Source organism: Miniopterus natalensis, chromosome 2, assembly GCF_054644295.1.
Source record: "Miniopterus natalensis isolate mMinNat1 chromosome 2, mMinNat1.hap1, whole genome shotgun sequence".
In the NCBI taxonomy this organism is placed as follows: domain Eukaryota; kingdom Metazoa; phylum Chordata; class Mammalia; order Chiroptera; family Miniopteridae; genus Miniopterus; species Miniopterus natalensis.
In genome coordinates, this window is record NC_142082.1 from 85,719,076 (window position 1) to 85,742,177 (window position 23,102).

Consider the following 23,102-nt stretch of genomic DNA (forward strand, 5'->3'; position numbering starts at 1 on the left):
TTGCACACACTACCAAACAACCAGACAAAAGGGGAAAATGTGTTTGGGAGATGGGAGTAAGATGTTAGAATAATTTAATTATTGTCAGGTGGTTTTCAATCTGCACTGGGGGGGGGGGCATTCTTGAACAAGATTTATTACCCAGAAAACAATTTGAGCTCTATATCTTGTCATTTTTATCAAATGAACCCAAAAGTTTTCAAAAATTTTACAATTTTTAGGTTGATATATGAATCGGTTGCTATTTGCTCCAAGCACAAAGCCAATGTGGTGAAAGTCTCAAGTTCAATTAAGGCTTTCAAGGTCAATATCCTTCATTCTATTCTGTGACGACTAACTGCATATTCCACACTGGTGAACACTGGGACCACTATTTATAAAAAATAATATTAATAACTCTCTAGTCTCCTCTGAACAGTATGTGAGGCCCAGGATTCAGATTGAGATTTCAGAAATTATTCATCTATTTCTGTGATTTTGGAGAAGGGCAAACCATCTTGCAGAAGTAATAAGGAAAGTTTAAGTGGCTATTACAATAGAAAAGAGAGGCTTTAATGAGGAAACAGAGAGAGAGAGAGATGCCGCCTTGCTACATATTAAGGGCAATGCCTTACTTTAGTGGCCTTGGGGTTTGAGCGTGGCACTTGAATGTACCACAGGTAAAGTATGCGGAAGTCTTGGTCTGTGAACTATAGAGAAGAGGTGTAGCTGGGAAAACAGTACTCACAGTACTTCATGAAGCACACCAAGCTGTGAGAGCTCAGACGCCAGGAGAGGAGTAACACTGGACGGAGAGGTTCCCATGTGCTGAAGGCACACACGACTGAGTCCCTGCAACAACAGCATTCCATGGTGGTGGCTTGGAGCTGGTATCAGTGTAGACATGATAGTGACAAAAGTTGCAGCACCAATAATGTTCCAGAGAGTTGAGGAATTGATCGACTTAGAATAGCAAGATGGAAAGGAAGGAAGGAAGGAAGGAAGGGAGGAAGGGAGGAAGGGAGGAAGGGAGGAAGGGAGGAAGGAAGGAAGGAAGGAAGGAAAGGAAGGAAGGAAGGAAAGGAGGGAGGGAGGGAGGGAGGGAGGGAGGGAGGGAGGGTAGGAGGGGGGAGGGGGGAGGGGGGAGGGGGGAGGGGGGAGGGGGGAGGGGGGAACTGACTTTGTGAAATGTGATAAACACATCTATCATTGTTAGTTCTCAACAACATAATCACAAATGTTGACATTAACCATCCATGTATTAAAATGATATCACATAACGAGTTAGAATACTGAGGTCTGTGAGCATCTCTGAATGAGAAGGAAACCACAACTGTCATTTGACACAATACAGGGTTAATTATACACTAATAAAAGTCAACAACAGTTACAGCATTACTGTTACAGAAATCCAAATGGCATTGTTTGTTTGTGAATAATTGGATTAAAGGCATTAGGGTCAGTGAATCAGTTTTTGCATTCTTCTCTTAGACACAGCACAGTAATGTGCTTGTTTACTTGGTATGCTTTCATTAGTCAGAGAGAAATTCTTGGGCCGAGTCAAGTCCTTTGGTTACAAATATGTCATCAGCCACATTTAAACCAAGAAATACAGGACTCTAAGGAAATGCATTTGATAATGAAGTACAGTGAGCCAAAATTAGCCAATCATTGGCATTGCTCTTCATCCTAAAATAATACAATCATATTTTATAAGGTAGTTAGGTGGTGGAGTTGCCCAGTGAACACAGACTTTTCTCCTAGCTTTCTCACCAGCTCATGTGAATTTAAACAGCCAGGTTTTAATGAGTTCCCAGTGCTTCGGCTTCTCTCATATATATTTTTTAAATTTCAGATGTAGCCATCAGTAGTAAGATTTGTAAGGTCATATAAATGGCAAATTTGCTGGAGTATAAGCTCTTCATTGCTAGCAACAATGTTTTATTCTTCTTTATATCTACTGAGCATAATGCTTGGTGCAGTAGGTATTTAATTAATGTTTGCTAAATTATTAACAAGGAGAAAACTAAATGATGAATAAACCCTCTTAGTATCTAATTGGACAGGCTTTCTTGTTGCTACTGACACTACTAAAACATAGGGATGGGAATGACTAGCCCAAGATGGCTTACAGAATCACAGGGAAAAGTCTGGTGTGGTATTCTAGCCCATGGAGCCATGAGCATGCCCAGACAGTATCTCAGTTATACATAATCTCCTCCAACCAACACCAAGAGGAAAAAGCTTTGTTAGATTATCAGGATTTTAAGGCCCACTTATCTCTGGTTACTTGTTTTTGACAGGCACTGCGTAACTATCAAAGAAACAGTGCAGAAAAATTGAAGAGATTTTTCATTTTTCTTCCTAGAAAATTCTTAGGAATTATGCCTTGTGGTGGATAAGTAAAGCTGGAATTCTCTTTATTCTGAGAGCACACACCAAAGGTACTGAGGCACCATTCCCAAAGAAATACAGAATCTTGTTTCTGTCCTCCAGTGTTTTTTAATCTAACTCCTGAGGGACTCACAAAAACACCTAAACTTTTCATTAAAAAACTGACAATTAGCATGTTGGATTGCATAGGCTCTGGAATGAAAAGAACTGGGTTTGAGATCTGTCACTAGCTATGAGGCTTTGGGCAAATCATTTAACCTCTCTGAGCATCAGTTATCATAACTATTCCCATCGCTCAGCCTTCCCTTAAGACCTGGATGATATGTTCTGAGAGACTCTGGAAACCATAACACAAATTATGCATGTTATTGAGTATTGTTTTCAAGATGATTCTTTCTGTATATTTAGAAGGTAGGGGTGTAAACTGCAGGAAAATGCTCAATTTAAAAGCAGTAATTTAGAGAGGTATAACTGCAAGTTGGGAGTGAATTCCAATGTAATCAAGTGCCCACAGATTTCTGTGCACACCAAGAATGTTTTAATATTTTTCTGTCCAACTCTTTTACTAAAGAATAAGCTCCCAGTTCTTCTGCTTCCTATATCAGAGTGATTTTTTACACCCCAAAATGATAAAATTGGCATTTCATCAATGTCAATCATACTTATTTTTTACATTTAAATTTTAAAACTATTATATATCACATAGGCAAGTAGAGTTTTTTATTCAGTTCTAAAAAAATCTAAGGATGAAACCTTCCAGATGTGCTTATGAGAAAAATATTATTGTTGGTAGAAACAAATAAAAAGGCTGGAATGCCCAGTGTGAGACTCAGCACAAAAACAGGTTTTCAATGGATTTATGCTTTCCTTTAAACCTGTCTGCCTTCTCTGTAAAGTAAGCCATTTTTTCTGACATTTTTAATGGCTCCATTTCTCTAATTAAGGAACAGTACTTTCATGGTGCTTTTCTACTTTTCTATTTGGAATAACTGTGTATTTTATGGAGGAATATATACACAGTTACCATATATTTTTTGGTTTCTCAACCGCTTGTCACCTGCGTAGTTGGACTGCTAGTGTAATTTTGTTAAATAACCCTTAATTTTCTTATTGTTCTCTTCTATCCCCATCCTTCCTTCTCCATTGGGTCCTTCTGACAATTGTGTGTCTCCTGACTGTCTCCTTGTTTTATCCAGCTGCACCTGCAGAACCACAGGGAGGGAAGAATTTAGGTCCCAAACACATTTATGCTTCTCTAAAGGTGAGGTAACTTCTGCTTTCTGAATTGCCATCAGAGAGGCCATGGCCATGGAAGGTCCTGTTTGGTTCGAGGCTGGATACTGTGACGGGCTCCTCCCTCTGAGCACTGTTTCCATGGAGACAGATACACACAGGAGAATCACAAACAGGCCAGGTAGGAACCAGGAGCAGCAGGGGAGATGCCAAGAGTCAACAGATGGAGAAAAACAATAAACACCAAATAGAAAACTCACTTATTTGGGTGGGAGAATTTACCTTATAGCTGATTTTTAAAAAATATTTTCTCATTTAAAAAAATAAATAAATAAGAAAAAGAATGAAGACTGTCAGGTGAGTAAAACTAAAGACTTAGCCATTAATCTAATTATATATAATCTTCTCGGGGTCAGAATGTTCTGTAAGCATTTCAGTGTTTATCACTGTAGACCTGCTTGATTTTCATTAAGCAGCAGTAGTGAGAAAGTAGTTGATCATGAAAATGGTTGCGTTCACTTGACAAATAATTACATCCCATTGAAAGCACTCATCACTTTGCACACATGAGATAATCTATCATGCTCTTAACTTCCTCTAGCATCTCATTAATTTCAGAGAGTGATTTCTAGTGATCACAGTTTTAAAATTGTCAGGAACTTTTTTCTCCTTTTGTTACTTGTCACCAAGCTAGAACAATTTTGAAATGACACTGCACCAACATGCCCTTTCATAATGAATCTTTAGGGGGAAGTTCAATTCATGAGAATTAAGAAAACAGCCTGCTACTTTCTATAACATCAAAATAATAGGCACATGGCTTTGCATCAATAAAACCACATGGCAGTAATGCCTGCAGTGGGGTCCATTATACCCCAAAGAGGTTATGTGCCATCATTGTGGATCAATACAAGTGTAGTACTATTTGCATTTGCTAATATACACACTTTAAAATCATCACAACATGTAATTTGTTACCATTTCTAAGAACTAAGGAGTAAAAGGAATAATTGTAACAGATCAAAACAAAGTCTCAGCTTTGCCTGTGAACAACTTGATTATATGCCACACATAGGAAAATGCCAGTGTGCTCAGTAGTACAACTTTTAAAAATCAAGAATATGTTCATTTTGTTACTTTTCACCACCAATCAGGGTTAACCTTACTCATTAGTATTGTTTTCTAAATAAAACAGTGAATAATAATCAATGCAGAAAAGTAAGCTAGTAAATGAGGAACATTTATTTAACACCTGCTATCCTTAGGGACCAAGAGTGACTTACCACTTGGGACTTGAGCAGCAGGTGTGACAGCCAATGTCATAGTAGTCAAAAGTGAAATAAGAACAATGATTTCAATCATATTCCTAAGGGAATGTTGTTAAAGAAATACCTTTTGACACAACCCCTTTTTAATGATATTGCAATGTTGGTCTGTTACATTGTCAAGATCCTTGGATACAGTACAAATCTGTGATATTTTAAAAATATTTCAAGAGGCTTAGTAATTCGTTTTACTTAAGAAGTACTCTGAGAACCAAGACATAAAAATAATCAAATTTTCTGTGTTATAGTTTAGTTTAATGCATAAAGATCAAAGTTAGTTTTCTGTATGATTTGAGTCAAGTGAAAAGATCTGCACGCCCCAAATACAATTATTTTGCCCACCTGAAGTCTTGCTAGAGTCCATTGTAGCTTCCGACATTTTCAGAAGAACACTATTAAACTTAAAATTCTATCTTTAAGGATCAATTAAACTATACTAGTTAAAAAATGCTTAACTGAATGAAGGTCCTAGAGAAAATATGACTAGAGCAGAAAATATAGGTAGATATTGAGATTAAGAAAGAGTAAAATATCAATTTTACATTTATTGAATACTATGTGCATGGAATTGAGCACTTTCCATGCATTATACTTTTCAATTCTCAAAATAAATTATTATTACTCCCATTTACATAATGAGCCATGCAGCCAATGAGGAGAATAGCCTGAATTCAAGCTACACCGATGAGAGAATAAGTGTAGGGGTGGGTATGGAGAAAAGTCTGGAGAAGTCCCACTGCCTAGGGAGCTGAGGACAGTAGTAAACAATTTGTCAGAGGAAAAAGCTCCAAAGGCAAATTCCACGAAGGGATAGCAAATGACAATAAAGAAATCTTAACATGAACTTTTTAAAATTTCATGATTATGCTTAAAACATTTGAAGAACAGGGGGAAAGTGATTTACACAGAGAAAATTAAAAGTGCCTTTTAATTTTCAGATACCTCAATAACAGTAGTAAGGAGCTGTTGGGGGTTTATTGTAAAAATTAAGTGGGACAGAGCTTGTGAGTGTGGGGAGTGTATGTATAGAAGTGTGATGTGTGAGTGTGTATATATATGCACATAGGAGTGTAGTATGATGTGAATGAGTGTGGTATGTGTGTGGAGGTCTGTGTGTGTGCAGTAAAGCACATTCAACACATTATTGCTTTACGATCCTCTATTCATTAACCTGGTAAAGCAACCAACTCTACTTAAACTACCCACCTCCTCTGAGCCTGCCCCTGAGAAAATGAACATAGCTATGCTAACTGGGTTCTTTTTTTTTTTTTTTTTTTTTTTAATTGAGTTTGGAGAGAGAGAGAAGAACAGAGAGACAGAAACAGAGACATCCATTTTTGTTTCACTTATCCATGTTTGGTTACTTCTTGTATGTGTCCTGACCAGAGATCGAGCCCACAACCTTGGTGTATCAGAACAACTCTCTGACCAACTGAGCTAACCAGCCAGGGCCTAACTGGGATCTTTTAAAATTCAGAATAGGTACTAAAAATGCCCAGTAATTCTAATATGTTCCCTAGAAACACATTTTTCTCATTCTCCAAGAGGTCCGCTTAACATCTGCTCATCTGTTTTCTGACCTCCAATATTTCCATTAGCCCTCTACAACATTTAATTATTGATCTCACCTCAAATTTCCCTGAGAAGCTAGATATAATTGTACAGAAATTCTCTCATTCCCCAGCATCCCCTATACCTGCATCTCTTCCCATATGCTCTGCCTTTCTTCCTGTTAATAGTGGAAGAAGTGTTTCTCTTCTCATCAAAGGTGAACCATTTGTGTTGTGGATCCCATCCTCTCTATGCTTTTCTAGGATTTCTGTGACTTTTTCCTGAATTGTTAGTATCCTTCTCATTTCCATCATCATGGAAACAAGTTCTAGGATCCCCCAACTTTAACAATTGCTCCTGTGATCCTGCATTCCTCCTCAACAACTTCTCCCATTATGCTTCTTCACATCACAGCAAAACTTATGAACATAGTTGTCTAATATTCATTACCTCTATGTTTTCACATCCAGTCATCTCTTTTACTCTCTGAACAGCTTCTTATGGAATTAGCATTCTCTCCTTGATTTCCATGAAACCAACCCTTTAGTTCTCCTACTATCTCACTGCCTATTTGTTCTCAGTTCCTGTGCTGACCACACCTTGATACGAATATAAACAACAACACAATATACCAAAATTTATAAGATGCTGGGAAAGCAGTGCTCAGAGGGAAATTTATTGCTATAAAGTCTTATCAAAGAAGAAAGATCTCAAATCAATAACCTAACATTACAGAAATAAAGTTGCAGTAAGATCATTTAGATGACTAGGATAAATTGCTAGAAACACATGAACTACCAAAATTTACTCAAGAAGAAACAGAAAATCTGAATAGACTTATAAAAAATAGAGTATTTTTAATACTAAAACTTATCACTAAGAAATGCCTAGGCTCAGACGGCTACATTGATAATTTTTACCAAATATTTAAAGAAAAACCAAATTCTTTCCAAAAATATGAAAGAACACTTCTCAATTCATTCTCTGTGACCGGTATAATACTTTTACCAAAGCCAGAAAAAGACATCAGTATAAAAAGAAATTACAGCCCGGCTGGGCATGGCTCAGCGGTTGAGCGTCGACCTAGGATCCAGGCGATCGGGGTTCTATTCCCTGTCAGGACACATGCCCGGGTTGCAGGCTGCAGCAGATCAATGACTCTCTCATCATTGATCTTTCTATCTCTCTCTTCCTCTCTCTGAAATCAATAAAGATATATTTTTTTTGAAAAAAAGAAATTACAACCCAATATGTTTTATAAACATAAATGCAAAAATCCCCAACAGAATATCAGCAGACTAAATTCACCAACATATAAAAGAATTATTAACCATAACCAAGTAGGATTTATCCCAGGAATTCAAAGCTGGCTTAAGATAAGAAAATCAAGCAATATAATGCACCATATAAAAAAAGTGGAGGGTAGGGGTGGATGCTGAGTGGAGGGGATCAATGGGGGGAAAACTTTCAACAATAAAGATAAATTTACCAAAAAAAAAAAAAAAGACAAAAACAGTATGATCATCTCAATGGGTGCAGAAAAATTATGTGACAAAATTCAACAAGTTTTCACAATACAAACACTCAAACTTGGAATAGAAGTGAGCTTCCTCAAAGAATATCAACAAAATCCCACAGCTAAAATCAAACTTATGGTAAAAGACTAAAAGCTTTTCCTAAAATCAAAAACATGACACGGATGTTTACTTTTGTACTTCATATGCCACTTTGTATTGGAGGTCCTATTAGAACTAATAAATTACTACAACAAAATTTCAGGATACATAATCAGCATACAAAAAGTAATTATTTTTATGTATGAACAGTGAGTAATTTGCAGATGGAATTAAACAATTCCATTTATAATACCATGAATAAGAATAAAATTCTTAAGAATTATTTTTTTAAAAGAAATTCAAGGCATCTACATTGAAAACTTCAAAATATTAGTGAAGTAAATTAGAAAAGATGTTTCATAGTCTGCATGACTTAATATTGTTAAAATGTCAATGATTCCAAAATTGATCTTCAGATTCACTGAAATTCTTAACAAAATCCCAATTACTTTTTCTGCAGAAATTGTCAAGCTGATCTTAAAATTCATATGGAAATCCAAAGGACCTAGAATAACCAATCTTGAAAAAGAAGAGCAAAGATGGAAGACTCATATGTCCAAATTTCAAAGCTTACCACAAAGCTACAATAATTAAAACAATGTGGTATGGTGTAATAATAGATATATAAATCAACACAAAAAAATTGACAGTCTAGAAATAAACTCATGTTCTAATGGCCAAGATAATTCAAATAGATAGAAATAATCTTTCAATGGTGCTAGGATAACTGGATATATATACAAAATAATAAAGTTGGACAATTTCACATACACAAATTAACTCAAAATGGATTAAAAATCTAAATGTAAGAGCTAAAACTATAAAACTCTTAAAAGAATACATAAGAGTAAATCTCCATATCCTTGGATTAGGCAATGGTTTAAGTATGACACCAAAAACAAAAATGAGAAAACACAAAATGATATAAATGTAACTACTTCTAAGTTCAACTCTTTGTATTGCAAGTGATACTGTAAAGAAAGTGAAAATACAACCCAGAAACCAGAATAAAATATTTGTAAATCATATATCTGATAAGATGCTTATATCCAGAATACATAGGGTGTCCCCCCAAAAAATGTACACACAGTCTAACAGCTGATAACTCACTTAATTTTCACTCCTTTTCACACTTAACTGACTTGACATAGTGGGTAAAGCCAGACAGAGCTGTAAACAAAGAAAATTTACACTAAAGTGCCACTAGACTTTTTTTTTAATGGGGATACATAAAATATAAAGTTTATGGTACAAAACCAGCAACAATCAACAAATTAAGGGTGCACAAATACTGGATGAAATGATTCTTGATGTTTGCAGTTCCATTGCTTCATGTTATCAGCAGTGCCTGCACCAGAACAATCATCAGTTTGAAAACAGGCATTGACAAAAAAAAAAAAAAGTTCATTTCTGTAGATTCTTTTAAATTTTGAAAATGAACTGTATGTTAATAAACACTGACTTTATAATCATTCAAAGTATATATGTTTCGGGTAGTATTAAAAAAACTTTTACAACTCAAAAGTAAAAATATAAATAACTTTTAAATATGTAAAGGATTTCAATAGACATTTCTCCATTGAAAATATAAAAATGGCCAATAACTATATAAAAAGAAGTTTGAGATCATCAATCATTAGGGAAACGCAAGTCAAGACCACAATGAGATACCACTTCCTACTCACTAGGATGGTTATAATTATAATATTCAAAAAATTGACAATTTTAATTGTTAGTGAGGACATGGAAAAATTGAAACCCTGATTCTTTGCTGGTAGAAATGTAAACTAGTGTATCATATTTGGGACATGGCTCATCATTCCTTAAATTGTTACAAAGGTATATTATTTGACAAAGGATAAACTTTGAAAGCATGATACTAAATGAAAAAATCCAATCACAAAAGAACACATATAGTATAGTTCTATTCATATTAAAAGCCTCTACAGACCAAATATATTACTATTTGCTTAGGGCTGGGGGAGTAGTGACTGCTAATATGTACAAGACCTTTTGGGGAGTGATAAAATATTTCAACATTATATTTTGGTGATGGTTGCACAACTCTTTGAGTATGCATTAAATTGTATATTTTACTTATTTTTTATTAAAGTTACTAGGGTTATATTAATTAATAACATAATATAAAATTCAGGTACACAACTTCTGTATACTCCATGATGTGCCCATCAGGCAAAGTCTAGTCTCCTTCCATCACTATATATTTGACAAAGGAGTCGAATATATAAATTGTACATTTTAAATGAATAGATTTTATGGTATGTGAATTATGTCTTAAAGATGTTAAAAGTAATCTAGGAGACAAATATCACATGTTTTAAGAGGTAAAAGATACACTGTTCCAGGATAAGGTGCAAAGAGAGAAATATGTCACTGAAAGATATTCAGGTGGGAAATGGGGATGGAAAGAGACTTGCTTAGGCAATGGGCACATGATGCAGTGTGCAGATGGTGTTTTATTTAGTTTTACACTTGAAACCCTGTATGGTTTTGTGAGCCAATGCCATCCCAATAAACTCAATAAAAATATTTTATCTGTTGGCATCAAAGACTATAAGAGTACATTAATCTTAACTTGAAATGCACTGGTAAATCTTACACAGAAAATAATTCATAAAATTTATGAGAAAACTATATATTCAGTGACCTCCTTCATAAAAGATTTGTAAGTAAAATGAAAATAAATTCAAGTTATGGCAGCACTCACACATTTTTCCTAGGTTTATGCACTGCATCCTCGAGACATAAAAATAGTATCATAATAGAGATGATTATAATAGCTTGAGTGGAGGTCTTATTGAGAATAAGTTTAGACTAGATTTCCTCAAAACAGCATTTTGAGGTTTCCTTAAATATCTCCTAAGATATAATACTCCAGTCAAAATATAGATTTTCTAGTAAGATTTTTATGTACAAGAAATTTTGTTTGTTTTGTTTTATCTTTAATAAACTATGTTTTTAACAGCAGTTTTAGGTTTTTAGTAAAATTAAGCAGAAGGTATAGAAACTTGCCATATACTTCCTGCCCCCAAATATGCAGAATCTCGCCTACTATTAACATCCTTCACCACAGTGGTTTTGCTACAATTAATGAATGTACATGGACATATTATCACCCAAAGCCCATAGTTTAAATTTGGGCTCACTCTTGGTGTTGTATATTCTATGGGTTTGACAATGTATAATCATATGTATCCAACATTATGGTAGCATACAGAATAGTTTCACTGCCCTAAAAATCCTTTGTACTCTTCCTATTCATGCCTAACTCCCCATTAACACCTGGCACCCACTATCCTTTTATTATCTCTACAGTTTTGCCTATAGTACTTAGCTTTTTCAGATTAGTTTTTCACTTCGTAATATGCCTTTTAGTTTCTTCCATGTCTTTTTATGGCTTAATAACTCATTTATTTTTAGTGCTAAATAATATTTTATTGTCTGGATGTACCACAGTTCATTTATCCATTCACCTACTGAAGACCTCTTGGTTGCTTCCAAGTTTGGTAAATTGTGAATAAAGTTGCTATAAACATTTGTGTGAGCATAAGGTTTCATTTCATTTAGGTAAATACCAGAGTGTGATTGCCTGGTTTATGTTGAATATGTTAACTTTCAAGATACTGTTATCGTTTTAGTATTTTTTCTAAATTGTTAGATTCAAACAGAAAAATAATCTGTCTAAAACGGAAACATCAAGAAGGCTTAATATGTCAACTTTAAATCACATTGCCAATTAATAAGTATTCAAATTTAGAGAGTTTTAAGAGAAGGGAAGTTGTAACAAAACTTTCATACAAGCGTTGTCAGTCATTTCTGAAAATGGAAGACAGATATTCTCAGAGATGCAAGGGCTCCAACTATCTATTACCCAGGTAACCTTTCTAAAATTACTTGAAGTGAAATCCCAAATTGGAGAAAGCAGATTAATAATTCAAACATGGATGCACTGGCCAGTGTGTCTCAGTGGTCAGAGCATTGGCCCACTCACTAAAGGGTTGTGAGTTCAATTCCTGGCCAAGGGCATGTACCAGTACCTCAGTTACAGTTTTGTTCCCCACCTCTGGTTAGGGCATGTGTAGGAGGCAACCAGTCGATGTGTCACTTTCACATCGATGTTTCTCTCTCTCTCTCTCTCTCTCTCTCCCCCCTTCCCTCTCCTCTGTTCTCTCTGAAAAGCAATAAAATAAAAATTCAAACATGGAGAAATTATTGTGTGTAAGAAGGCTGGGGGTAAGTACAATTTCCCTGCTCTCTGTAATTGGAAAAAAATCTGCATTATAGGTTCTCTAGGACTCTGTACCTTCTGGATGACACTTGTCAGTTGCTGTTGTATACATGCTGCCGTAACTATTTGATTAATATATGTTGCCATTACACCATGTGGTCCTCACAAGTAGGTGGTGCATTTTTTGCTCACCTTTGCAGATATTATCCTAATAGCTTGATGTCTGGCATCAGAGCAGGCTCTTACTTCTTTGTGAATGAATAAGCATGAGATAAAGAATCTCACACTTCTTCTATTGTTGCATTTACCACACTCTCCCTGGAATACATTATATCTATGACCTGTGCCTCCTTTGTTAATTCCTCAAGGACCAGGACTAAGCTGCACTTATTTCTGCATCATAAGAGTCCTTGCACAGTGACAGAGCTAAACAGAGTAACTCAATATTTGTTCAGTTATTGAACATAATTGTGTGCCACACTCTCCCTGTCTCCTTACACTGCTACCACACTAAACAACCAAAAGCCTTAGCTTTTTCACATCTCCATACTTTTATGATGTTGCTTTAGCCTCTATTCTTTACCCCACCTTCTTCTCTTTGTGAACACCCACAGCCTCCCAGCCAGCTCCAACAATGTCTCTTCTGTACACACTCAAGCAGAACTCGCTGCTTCCACTGCAATTGGTCATGTTGGAGTGAAATTATTTGCCCATTTGTTTGATTTGGACATTAGATGGTAGGCTTTTAAGGGCTATGATATCGATTTTTTCAACTTTAGGTACCATGATATCTAACTTAGAATAAATGCTCTTTAAATATTTGCTAAGTAAATGAACCTACTAAAGGAGCATCATGGGGTTGTGAGTAGTGCTAAGTAAATGAACCTACTAAAGGAGCATCATGGGGTGCAAAAGTGTTTTGTTGAGTCCACTTAAAAGCAGCAAAATAAAAGTGGAGACCATGCATCCAGGGAAAGTTTGCAAATCATGGACAAGCATTCTCCAATTCATAAGAGCTGTGCTTCAGTATGGAGGAGGACTTTGTCCTCTGTGAGAAAATACAGTGTTCTCAGGGTTTGATCAATGAGACTAAGCTCAAGGTTTAGTTCCATCGTACTGAAATTACTTTCTGTCTGTTGTTTATAGTCATGAAGTTTCGCTGCTTTCCAGCTCTTCCCTCGGAATTGGAAGAAGAAAGGAAGAAAATTTGTCAGTGTTTTAAACTTTTTAATCTAAGTAATAGTTAAATAAAAAATATGTTCCTTTCCAAAATTTCCTTTGGTCTATTGTAGTAAACTATTTTCTCTGTCATGTGAAAGTACCATATTTTCTGGTACTTAGAAGACTCAAAGCTTTAATGTGAAGGGTTAATCTTTTAAAATATCTCTTTTAAAAAAATATGTTTTTATTGATTTCAGAGAAAGGAAGGGAGAGAGAGAGAGATAGAAACATCAATGATAAGAGAGAGACATTGATTGGCTGCCTCCTGCATGCTCCCTACTAGGGATCGATCCTGAAACCCTGGCATGTGCCCTGATTGGGAATGAAGCAATTTTGTATAGACAAGGTTATCTGAATAAAATGAGAAGCAACATAACCTGATAGATCCTGGGATCAAATATACTAAAAAGAATTCAAAATTGTTATTCTAACTTAATCTGTAAAATAGTACAAAAATCAGTACTTTTGATCTCACATAAAAACATCTTATTGAAACAGAAATAGCTAAGGTATAATTATAAGAACAGCTGCACCATTTTTTATAGTGAACCAAAATGAGAATATCTTAGAAAGCAGTCTTCATATCTTATTTTTCACAAAGCTAAATCCATTTTATGAAATTTTAAAAGTTCTAGAAGCAGCCAAACATTGAAACAGGAATTGCCCAGGATACCATTTCTTTTACATTAAAAAATGTGAAATATGTTGGTTCTTGTCTACAAATGCAAGAAACAGAAACTTGAGAAATTAAAGTTTTATTATTAACTGATCTCAATCACTTATTTTCACACTTATTACTGATTTGTAATTACTCTTGTCATTTATTGATTTGACTTTGGCAAAGTGAGAATACTGTGAATAAATTTCAGGACTCTACTTTCAATGTTGCCATTATCAGGCTGTGTGCCCATGGGTAAATCCCATAAACTTTTTTAGTTTCAGTTTCTTTAGATAGGTGTCAAAACAGTAAAACTTGACTCTGGCCAGGTAGCTCGGTTGGTTAGAGCATCGTCCCAATATGCCAAGGCTGTGGGTTTGATCCCTGGTCAGGGCACATACAAGAAGCAACCAATAACTGTATGAATAAATGGAACAACAAATCAATCAATCTCTCTCTCTCTCTCTCTCCCACTCTCTTTCTCTCTCAAATCAATAAAAAATAGCAAAACTTAAAGGGAAAGTAAAGTGACGATGCCATACCAACTCTACCTGATGAGTAGAGATTGGCTAGGATAGTATAAGGAGGGTTTGAAGGTCAAGTCTGAGTTCAGTGGGAAAGAATGTTATAATTTATTTCTAATGTCTAATGTGGGCTCAGAAAGGGAAAATAGCAGAGAATTCAAGATACTTGCCACATAAGTCTTAAAACAATATTCTAATCCCATATAGTAGACACCTGTTATCTGTGTCTGAAAATATGTCTGAAGACTTTGGTACACTCTATTCTCAAATAATACACCAGCATACAATCTATCACATAAAATACAGTAAAATATAACTTTAAAAATGTAAGTAGCTACTTTCAGACCCATTCAAAAAATATAAAATTGAAGCAAAAACCTTCTGTAGTAGCAGAAGTCCTGAAATTGTTTTTGGACTGGTGGCTGCCCAAAATAACTACTCTGCCCCTCCACCTCTCTTGCAGATACATGGAGCTATTAAACTAAGTGCGGACCACTGGGATATGAACAAAAATGATGTAAGCAACTTCAAGTTTGTGCTCTTTTCCCCTTCCTGCTGGTTCCAAGGCAGACTGAATGGTGGAGAGTCATGAAGCGGATGATGATGTAATGCGTGGAGTTAATATGTGACAGAAATTATCCTCTACCTTGCTTAAGCCACTGCAATTCCAGGTCTCCAATAGAGCAACCAAACCCATACCTTACCTAATGTAATAGGTTACTTTGGAGTATGGGGATGTGCAGAAATGTGACGTAATTCAGGAGAAAGTAATTTCCATTATGTGGACATTTCCAAGAAGTAACAGGAAGTGGAGGTAGTAGTCTAGCTACTGAGCACACCCTTTGTAAAAGTTTATTTCTTATATCAGAGTTACATGGTCAAATCCAGTCAACCTCCTGTTTGTAAATAAACACAACCATGTTCATTCACTTGCCTTTTGTCGATGGATGCTTTCTGGGCTGCAACAGAAGACTTGAGTAGTTCTGACAGAAACCATATGGTCCACAAAGCTTAAAATATTTATGATCTGGATCTTTACAGAAAAGGTTTACTGGCTCCTGTTTAAAAAGACGGCAGCCTTTGTACGGACAGGAACTCTAACTGACTAACTGAACTGATTTCAGGTATAACTTATTTTTATTTCTATATGACAGTTTGTCACATCTATGTGTCAACATTCAACATCTTACTTTCAGTTTAGCCAAACAAGCCATTTTCTGTCAAATAACTATTTAAAACTTTTTAATTTCTCCTTACTTCTCTCTCTACTGATTACACTTGAGTGCCACTTAACCCCACATCTATTTTGCACAAAAAGATGTTGTCTCTGCCCAAGAATTAGTGCATTACAAAGGTGAGTAGGGAAAAAACAGGGGGATAAGGCACAATCTTCTGGCTGTAGGTGCTATTCACTCAAGAGTTTAGTGACTGATTCCTACATTCTGGTCTCACAACCATTAAAGTCCAAGATCACTTCTTGACCTCAAATGTCACTAAGAAACAGTGACTTTTTGTCACTGTTAAAGAAAATAAATCTTAAATATATTTAAAGAAAACAAGACTGTGTTAAATCCAAGAATGTTATGGGTCCTTTTTTGTTGTTGTTGTTCAAAATATTACAGATGTCCCTTTTTCTCCCCAATGACCCATTCCACCTCATCCCAACCCCCTCCCCAGTCCTTCTCCACACCATTTGGAACAGTATGGAACGACCTGGAGAATATTATGCTAAGTGAAATAAGCCAGGCAGAGAAAGACAAACATCACATACCTCAGTTATGGGTCTTTTTTTAAAAAAGTGTTAGGAGATGAGTTACTGTGGTTTTTTTAAATTGAATTCATTAGGGTACAGATTTCAAGTGTACAACTCAATAAAACATCATCTGCACACTGCATTGTGCATCCATCACCCAAAGCCAAGTTCCTTTCAGTCTCAATTTTCCCCTCTTTTGTCCACCTCCACCTACCCTCAACCTACCTTTCCATCTGGCTATCACCACACTCTTGCCTGTTTACTATTATATATATATATATATATATATATATATATATATATATATATATATATATATTTTTTTTTTGCCTAATCCCTTCACCTTCTTTCATTCAGTCCCCCAACCCCCACCTCCTGCCAGCTCTCAACCTATTCCATGTACCCATGCTTTTGTTTCTAATTTGTTCATCAGTTTATTTTGTTCATTAGAGTCCACGTATGAGGCCATATGGTATTTGTCTTTTTCTGGCTGGCTTATTTCACTTAGCATAATGATTTTAAATGTAAAAAGAAAGTGAAACCAATAAAGAATATGTTGCATTTATCTCATAAATCAAATAATCACAGGGAAAATCAGATGATTGCATTTATAAATGTAAATTGCAAATCATACCTGTCAGAAGTGGGCATCCAACTAACAGTGAAGTTTGTAATGTTCGATCTAAAATTGCTCTTAAATTAATTTAATATATTTCAAACAAGAAAAATTAAAATCTTAGTCTAATAAGAAATGATGAAGACTTAAAAAAAATAGCTATAGTTGAAAATTTTAAAAAGACAGAGAAACTCAACTGATATGTGTGCATGTACCCACACATGAAAAACAATTTGTGCCTGTATTTTTAAATTAAGTTTATTTCACATACCCATTATCTATAACATGCTTGTTTTAGTATCTGTCAAAATTCAGCATCTTATTAAAAACAAAATATTTATGTTTAGAAAACCCAACATTATTGGAAGTATGAAATGTTTTAAAATTATATATAGTTTTGTAGATATCTAGAATGTGTACTAAATTTAGTATATTTATTGTCTCTTGGAGCTGTGCTGTGTAATATGGTGTCCACTAACCAGATATAGTTTGAAATGCTATTGAGCACTTAAAATGTAGTTAGTCCAAATTTAGATAGTATAAAATACATATTAAATATTAAATATAAATATGTATAAGTATATTTCATTAATATAAAATATTTATAAAATATAAAATATGTCCATATTTTACATTTTGATTACATATCGAAGGGTACTATTTTAGATACATTGGATTAAATAAAATATATTATTAAAATTAATATATCTCTTTTTAGCTTTTTAAATGTAGCTACTAAAAGATTTTTAATTATATATGAGGCTTTCATTGAGTATCTATTAGACTGCACTAGTCTTGAGCATCTTCAAGCACTTTCTTCCTCAGAGGCAATTATCAGCATTGGGGTTCTGAGAAACCTAACACCACAACACTGATAATCACTAAATGTAAATTGTGTATTGGATATTTCAATGAGATTTAAAAATCATTTTGCTAACCCTAAAATAGGAATTTTTCTTTAAAGAATCTAGTAAGAAATACAGAAATAAAATGTCCAAGTTCTATTGTTCTCCCTGCTTTTTTATTAAATTTTATTGATTCTAAATAGTAGGTTTTGTATGTGTGCAGAGCAAGATGCAGTATTAGTTATAAGTTGAGAGGGAAATAAATGGCTAAAATAGAAGAATTGACAAGATAATATTGCCCATGTGAAATACAGTAACTATACTTGGGATGAAAATCACCTCTTTTAAAAAACAAAAACAAAAATTTAACATCTACATTATGTTTTTAGATGAAAACTTTTTCTAGTGTTGCACTTTCAGAATCAATTTAGTGTACTAGCTTGGTATAGAAATAGATAGAAAAAATGGCTTCTATGGAAAAACACTTATTGCTTCCTAATGTTCTTCATTAACATGCCCTCCACAGATAATCAAGATAATATTGTTTAGGATAGGAATTCTAAAATATCATATTACAAAGTACTTTTCTATTGCAACAGTTTTAAAATGCTCACTTAATTTCCTGACCATCTAATTTTAACTTAATAAATTATTTTATTAGATGAATCACTGTTCTTGTAAATTTTTCTGCATAATAGAGCAGAATGTGACAGCCAACAGTATGTGCCGGCTGAGAATGTCCACTTGCCTGCAGCCCTGTTGCTCTGAATGATTTACTCAGGACAGCGATATTTGACACTACAGAAAGGCAGTCCTTTAGATGTCTTTCTAAGGCTCACTTGAAAGTTATCTCCCAAGGCTCTTTCAATATCAAGCTTGCCTAGAATAAAAGTGTTGTATCACTCACTCCATTGGTTCTTACCTTTGTCACTTACCCAATAAAAAGTCTTTGTTTTCATTTCTGAGACATCAAAGAACAAAAAGAGAGAAAACTAATTTTGGTGTTCAGAAGTAGAAATGTTTGTGTGATCATTTCCAAACCACACCAGTGGCTACCTAGGTAAACAGGACAACATGAAGTCTGACACTTCTCTGGATTTAATTCTCAGTTGAAGAAATATTTCACTCTCTCTCTCTCTCTCTCTCTCTCTCTCTCTCTCTCTCTATATATATATATATATATATATATATATATATATATATAATATAAATTAACATATTATATATAGAAATATATAATATGTTATATATTTATTATATATATTTTTATATATTATATAAAAAAATTAATATATGTCATATATTAATTAATATATATTAATTTAATGAGAAACCAAAGCCAAAAAGAAGCAGTGTTAAATGTTCAGAACATGGTATTGTTTGTTTATAAGGACCACACTCAAGTGAATAACAACTCTACCTCTTACCTCCCACTTAACCTACCTGCAGCAGAATCTGCCAGCTATGCCTAATATGCAATTGCATGGGGCCCTTTGCGAGATGACATCTATTGACAACCAGTCTCTGGGATAAGGTTTAACTTCCCTCAGAAAAGGATAGGAAGACTATCTTGATAAGGAAACTTACGAGGCTCAGGATACAAGTTTGAATGTCTAACAAATATAATGTGCCTTTACCAGAGTCCAGAGGTATGAACAGTTGCTAATATGTGATGAAGCAAGCCATGGGCAGGCTGATGTGGTGGTGGTGGTGGGTCTTTCACTAATGGTAGCTGAGGAAGTGGGCATATGTATGAAAAACACCAAATTTACCTATTTTCTCTATGTGTATCATAGTCTTGCTTTCAATTTTTTCTTCATTTTTCTCTCATCATAGTCTTAACCACAATGTAAATATAATGCTTTTTTAAAAACTATTCATAAAAACATTTTTAGAGAATGTGGTGGATGGGATTCACTGCTTCTGTCAAAACCTCTGTGGAGCAGTGCTGAGCTATTGGATGAAGATGGACAAGCAAGAAAGTGCTATGCCTACTGCCCTAGCACAGCAAAGTTCTCACAATGGGTGCAAGTTAGCTGTAGCCACTGTGGCCTGGTGCTTCCTTCAAGTGGATTGCCTGGGTGGCCAGAAAGGCAGGAGATTCAAGGTTTTGATTAAAGGCACAAGTGAAACAAAGCTTAGGAGACTTTGAAGAGGGGCAGAAGTCAGCCAACATGTTCTTGTACGCTTCTCGTTCACAGTCATAACCTGGAGAGACTTACATGCATTCACATCACCTGCAACTTTTCTCCCGCAGGTTGAAGCATGAGTCAAAAGAATATGAAGTCAGAATGCCCAATTCCAGGAGTTATTACTACATATTTGAAACAATAATGACAAAACATAAAACTGGTTCAGTATTTTGGACTGGAATTTTTCTTTTGAATAGTTGTTTCAATATTTCTCTCATTATTACCTAGTGCATGTTTTCATGAACATAATAGTAAATTAGTTTTGAAAACTGAATTATATTTTAAATTCTCTAGGAAAATCATATTGAAATGAATATTTAATAACATCCTTCATTAAAACATTGCCCATTAAAGAAGCAGCTCTGTTACAAGAGAGGCCAAGTGCTGAGGCCAAGCTCCCTGAAAAAATAGTAACCTTCCCCTGTGGTTTATCACTATTCTTTCTGACATGGCCAAGAAAAAGGCAGCAGAAAAGAAGGGAGCTGCCAAAGCACAACAGCAACTTGGAAAGGGACATGAAGAAAACAAAGATACTGTCACAGAACCACAGATGGCAGAGGAGAAAAATGAGGTCAATGGTTAAGAGACCACAGAAATGGATTTGCTGACCAAGAAGGTAGATAAAGAAAGCTGCTGCTTAAGCTGTCACTGGCATCTTTGCTTCTCACCCCAACAGTATTGATGTTCACATTATCAACCTTTCCCTCACCTTTCAAGGTCAAGGGCTGCTCAGTGACACCAAACTGGAATTAAACTCAGGCCATTGTCATTATGGCCTTATTGGCTTAAATGGAATTGGAAAGTCCATGCTGCTCTCTGCTTTTGGAAAACATGAAGTGTTCATCCCTGAGCATATTGACATCTACCATTTGACTCAGGAGATGCTCCCTAGTGGCAAGACACCTTTGTAGTGTGATGGAAGTTGACATAGAGTGGGACATGCTGGAGAGGGTGGCTGAGCAGCTGGCTCACAAGGATGCAGAGTATGAGGAGCTCATGGAGCTCAAGCATTTGGAGGAACTGGATTCCGGCAAGGCAGGGATAAAGGTCCCACAGATCTTGCACAGACTATGTTTCACACTTGCCCTGCAGTGCAAGGAACTAAAAGACTTCAGTGCAGGATGGAGAATGAGGGTTGTCATCATCAGAGCCTTTTTCATGTGACCCTTTATGCTGCTTCTGGATGAGCCCACCAACCACTTTGACCTCAATGCTTGTGTGCTGTTGGAAGAGGAACCAAAGACTTCTAAACATATCCTGGTTCTCATCTCTCATTCCCAGGACTTTCTGAATGGTGTTTGTACCAACATCATTCACATGAACAACAAGAAACTGAAGTATTATATGGATAATTATGATCAGTATAGGAAGACACAGCTGGAGCTGAAGGAGAACCAGATGAAACAGTTTTACTGGGAGGAAGTTCAGATCATGCACATAAAGAACTACTTTGTTATGTTTGGTCATGGCAGTGCTAAGCTGGCCAGGCGAGTCGAGAGCAAAGAGACGATGCTACAGATAATGATGGCTTCAAGATTGACCGAGAGGGTCATGAGTGACAAGACACTGTCATTTTGTTTCCCATAGTGTGGCAAGATCCCTTTACCCATCATTATGATGCAGAATGTGAGCTTCAAGTATACAAAAGATGGGCCTTTCATCTAAACATTCTAGAATTTGGTATCTATCTTAACACAGGAATGGCTATGGTAAGGTTCCATAGAGCAGGGAAGTCAACTCTTCTGAAGCTGTTAACTGGAGAACTACTACCCACAGATGAGATGATCCAAAAACACTTTAATGTCAAGATAGAATGTTAACATCAGCATTTATAAGAGCAGCTGGACTTAGGCCTCTCATCTTTAGGGTACATGGGGAAGTGCTACCCAGAAATCAGGGAAAAGGAAGAAATGAGGAAGATCATTGGGCAATAAGGTATCACAGGGAAACAACAAGTGAGCCAAATCCAGATCCTGTCTGATGGGCAGAAGTGCCAAGTTATGTCTAACCAAGCTGACTTGACTGAGACCCCACTTGCTCTTACTGGACAGGTCCACCTGGATATTGAGACCATCAATGCCCTGACAGATGCCATCAATGAGTTTGAGTGTGGTATGATCTTGGTTAACCATGATTTTGGATTCATTCAGCTGGTAGTACAAGAAACCTCAGTCTGTGAGAAGCAGACAGTCACCAAGTGGCTTGGAGACATCCTGGCTTACAAGGAGCACCTCAAGTCCAAGCTGTTGGGTGGGGATCCCCAGCTTGCCAGGCTGAACCACAATGTGTGAGCTCCTGACCTAGCTGAGGAGAGCCCTGCCCCTGGGACCAAACTCCTGCATTGCTGCAATACTGCTCTCCAGCCTCTCCCTTGCCCTCATCTGCCTTAGCTGAACTCTGTGATTCCATCTATAGTTTCACAGTATCTGCCTATTTCCTGTCCTTCCAATTATTTTTGTCCATGTCTGGACTCAGCTGGTTGTTACTGCCAGCCCCTTGCTGGTTCCTGACACCAAGTGGTGCAACCAGAAGCAACTGAGAGTTAGCCCAAGGGCCCATACCCTGGTTGGCTTGTGAAGGAGCTTAAGATTCTCTTTTTCTGGGTTTTGATGATATTGGAGGAATACCTCTCAGCCTACCACCTTCATTCATTTCCATTTCTGGTTTAGAGCTTTGGATCAGGGTCTTAGTCCTGATCAGTTTTTTAACTAATTATTTAACAGTGTAATTTTTAGACCTGCATGACATCTACAAAGCATCCAATAAAGAAAAAAGAAGCAAAAAAATAACCCATTAAATGCATCTATTTTGTAGAATTAGATAGTTATATCTCATTTTCTTAAAACGAAATATAATTTAATTAAATTCATCATATTTTTACCAGACCTTAATATGTTTCATATTTTGAGCTATCCCCAGGGGTTGAAAGATGAATAATAGTCATTG

At 35.8% G+C, this 23,102-nt stretch overlaps 1 pseudogene; it reads left to right on the top strand.

The window, feature by feature from the left end:
* The first annotated feature begins 20,598 nt into the window (after nucleotides 1–20,598).
* Nucleotides 20,599–22,447, top strand: LOC107525179 (ATP-binding cassette sub-family F member 2 pseudogene; annotated as a pseudogene).
* Nucleotides 22,448–23,102: the final 655 nt, after the last annotated feature.